The sequence below is a fragment of the Bison bison genome, unplaced genomic scaffold, assembly GCF_000754665.1.
Source record: "Bison bison bison isolate TAMUID 2011002044 unplaced genomic scaffold, Bison_UMD1.0 scf7180017864486, whole genome shotgun sequence".
Classification (NCBI taxonomy): domain Eukaryota; kingdom Metazoa; phylum Chordata; class Mammalia; order Artiodactyla; family Bovidae; genus Bison; species Bison bison.
Genome location: NW_011495046.1, coordinates 5,065,314 through 5,069,279, shown reverse-complemented (window position 1 = coordinate 5,069,279; position 3,966 = coordinate 5,065,314). Strand labels below are relative to the sequence as shown.

At 43.5% G+C, this 3,966-nt stretch overlaps 1 pseudogene across 1 annotated transcript; it reads right to left on the bottom strand.

Moving 5' to 3' along the window:
* Window positions 1-1,585: 1,585 nt before the first annotated feature.
* Window positions 1,586-2,636, bottom strand: LOC105005113 (annotated as a pseudogene). Its single transcript, XR_827286.1, has one exon. The product of XR_827286.1 is annotated as a glyceraldehyde-3-phosphate dehydrogenase pseudogene (transcript).
* Between the last annotated feature and the right edge of the window lie 1,330 nt (window positions 2,637-3,966).

Below are 3,966 nucleotides of genomic sequence, written 5' to 3'. Positions count from 1 at the left end.
TAGCCAGGACATGGAAGCAACCTAGATGTCCATCAGCAGATGAATGGATAAGAAAGCTGTGGTACATATACACAATGGAGTATTACTCAGCCATTAAACAGAATACATTTGAATCAGTTCTAATGAGGTGGATGAAACTGGAACCTATTATACAGAGTTAAGTAAGCCAGAAAGAAAAACACCAATACAGTATAATAACGCATATATATAGAATTTAGAAAGATGGTAACCATAACCCTGTATGCGAGACAGCAAAAGAGACACAGATGTATAGAACAGTCTTTTGGACTCTGTGGGAGAGGGAGAGGGTGGGATGATATGGGAGAATGGCATTGAAACATGTATATTATCATATGTGAAATAAATCACCAGTCCAGGTTCAATGCATGATACAGGGTGCCCGGGGCTGGTGCCCGGGGCTGGTGCCCTGGGATGACCCAGAGGGATGGAATGGGGAGGGAGGAGGGAGGAGGGTTCAGGATGGGGAACACATGTACACCCATGGCGGATTCATGTCAATGTATGGCAAAACCAATACAATATTGTAAAGTAATTAGCCTCCAATTAAAAAAGAAAAAAAGAAATGAGGGTTCAATACCTGAGTTGGGAAGATCCTCAGGAGAAAGAAATGGCAACGCACTCCAGTATTCTTGCCTAGAGAATCCCATGAATAGAGGAGCCTGGCAGGCTATAGTCCATAGAGTTGCAAAGAGTCAGATATGACTGAAGTGACTTAACACAGTCCTCTGAGCCCCCCTTTTTTTAACGCAAAAGAGAAATGGTAGTTTTAACTCTCAGTCAGTGGAGGCTGTAGCATTTCTTCAGCACCACTAATGTCATGATGCTAGGATTTAGTAGGAGATTCCAAGTCCACATCATTGTGGAGCCCTGTCAATCAACTTAAACAAGGACCCCAGACACATTTTTGCTGCTTCCACTTCCCAAACTCTCATCTGTGTTTGCATGACTGCAATTTGATGATTTTACACAAAGCTCATTGTGGTGAACCTTTACTGATTCTGGTTTTTGCCTCAAACAAAAATATGACCTCAAACTTTGGTTATTTCCATTTTACTGATGAGGAAATTAAGGCACAGCACTCAAAGGGGGACAATGAAACTAAGGTGAGACCTTCGGGCCCCTATGATTTTACCCCCAAATGATGTAGGTAAGATACTGCACTATGCTTGCAGTGAAATAGGTCCAAACATGTCCTCACTCAAAGTCATCTGGCCTCTGTAGCCTATTTACCAATGTGGTTCAATTTATCTGGCATTTCCTGGAGACTACCTGCCTTCACAAAGAATTTTCCTAGACACCAGAGGCATGTTATACTCACTCTTAACCTGGAGAATATTTTATTATTTACTTATTTTGGGGGGGTATAGGTACTTTTATTGATGGTACAGGACAAGGCTGGGCTCCCTAAGCCCCTCCCCTTCCTCAGGGCCTTGGGGATGGAAACCGTGTGGAGGTCGGGAGATTCTTAGTGTGATGGAGGATCAAGGTGGGGCAAGGTCTCCCCAGCAGCTGAGGAGCTCTCTCTTCCTCTCGTGCTCCTGCTGGGGCTGGGGGTCTGGGGACCTTACTCCTTGGAGGCCATGTGGACCATGAGGTCCACCATCCTGTTGCTGTAGTCAAATTCATTGTGGTACCAGGAAATGAGCTTGACAAAGTGGTCGTTGAGGACAATGCCAGCCCTAGCATCGAAGGTAGAAGAGTGAGTGTCGCTGTTGAAGTTGCAGGTGACAACCTGGTCCTCAGTGTAGCCTAGAATGCCGTTGAGGGGGGCCCTCTGACGCCTGCTTCACCACCTTCTTGATCTCATACTTGGCAGGTTTCTCCAGGCGGCAGGTCAGATCCACAACTGACACGTTGCGGGTGGAGACACAGAAGGCCATGCCAGTGAGCTTCCCATTGAGCTCAGGGATGACCTTGCCAACAGCCTTGCCAGTGCCAGCAGAAGCAGGGATGATGTTCTGGGCCGCCCCTCGGCTATCACGCCACAGCTTCCCAGGGAGGGCATCCACAGTCTTCTGGGTGCCAGTGATGGCATGGACAGTGGTCATGAGTCCCTCCACAATGCCGAAGTGGTTATGGATGACCTTAGCCAAGCGGGCCAAGCAGTTGATGGTGCAGGAGGCATTGCTGACAATCTTGAGGATGTTATTATACTTCTCGTGGTTCACGCCCATCACAAACATGGGGGCATTGGCAGAAGGTGCAGAGATGATGACCCTCTTGGCGCCACCCTTCAAGTGAGCCCCCGCCTTCTCCATGGTAGTGAAGACCCCAGTGGACTCCACCATGTACTCAGCACCAGCATCACCCCACTTGATGTTGGCAGGATCTCACTACTGGAAGATGGTGATGGCCTTTCTGTTGATGACGAGCTTCCCGTTTTCCGCCTTGACTGTGCTGTGGAACTTGCCGTGGGTGGAATCGTACTGGAACATGTAGACCATGTAGTGAAGGTCAATGAAGGGGTCATTGATGGTGATGATGTCCACATTGCCAGAATTAAAAGCAGCCCTGGTGACCAGGCGCCCGATGCGGCCGAATCCATTCATTTCGACCTTCACCATCTTGTCTCAGGGATGAGGCTGACACAGCACGGAAGTTGTGGCTATCTGTCGAATGGGCAGGAGCAGAGAGCTGGAGAATATTTTAAAATTTCAAGCTGGGCTCCAAACCAATTGAATCAGAATCTCTAGGGGTGGAGCCCATTTTTTTAACCTCTGCAGGTAATTAAAATGTACGGTCAGGATTAAGAAGCCCTTCTTTAGGAAAGGCAGAGACAAAGCCTATATCCTAACAGATGAGGCAAACAGTAAGGTGCTCTGTTTAGTAATGGATGATCACCAGAAGCCATCAAGAAAAGGAAAATATAAAAATCTCTCTCATGACTGAAGCATATTAAGATAACACCAAACTAACAAAAATCCCTGGACTTATCTCAGTCTTAAGCATGTGAGGTCATCAACACATGCTAAAGAGTAGGAAATCTTGTTCTGTCCTAAGAAAGTACAAATGATTGAAATCAGAATTCTTGTCCTTTTTCTTATGACACTGCTATTTACAAGAATCACTCATACATCAAGCACTTATAATTTCAGAAGTAGTAAATGATCTCTAAGAGTCAGAGCAAGACAGTAACAGAAACATGTAAAGGAAAGACAAAACTTTTGTTGTTCATGACTTTTGTTGTTCAGTCACTCAATCCTGTCCAACTCTTTGAAACCCCATGGACTGCAGCACACCAGACTTCCCTGTTTTTCACCATCTCCCAGAGCTTGGTCAAACTCATGTCCATTGCATCAGTGATGCCATCCAACCATCTCGTCCCCTGTCATCCTCATGAGCTTATGAGAGGCTAATGGATGTGCAGACAGACATCAATGTCTGTCAGTGGGGATTTTATACAACAGCAGTCACCATTAATGATGTCACATTAGGAAAATCAGGAAGCTGAGAATTTTTTAAAATGTTCTACCCTATAGTCTTTTCATATTTATTAATCTTAACAAAAGTAAGATTGTTTAAATAATCTTGTTTAATATTGAACAGTGTTTAAAATATTATTTAAAATATTACAGGATGCAAGACAATTTCTTTCTCTTTGTTTCTTGCTTCCTTTTTTTCTTATTTTTTTAAAAATCCACCTTTTCACTTTTACCTTTACATTCCCTGGAAAACTAATAAAATTTCTGTTAAGGCCCATGGATAGTCATTAACCAGGTGACATTTAAATTCAGCTCATAACTTCCCACTGAAACGATGCTAGTCATGTGATAGATATTTAGGTTGGTGCAAAAATAATTGTGGTTTTGCATTATTGAAATTTGCTGTTTGATATTGGGTTACATTCTTAAATAAATGTGGTTATATATCATTTTATTATTTTTTTTTTTTTTCTCTAATTTTATTTTATTTTTAAACTTTACATAATTGTATCAGTTTTGCCAA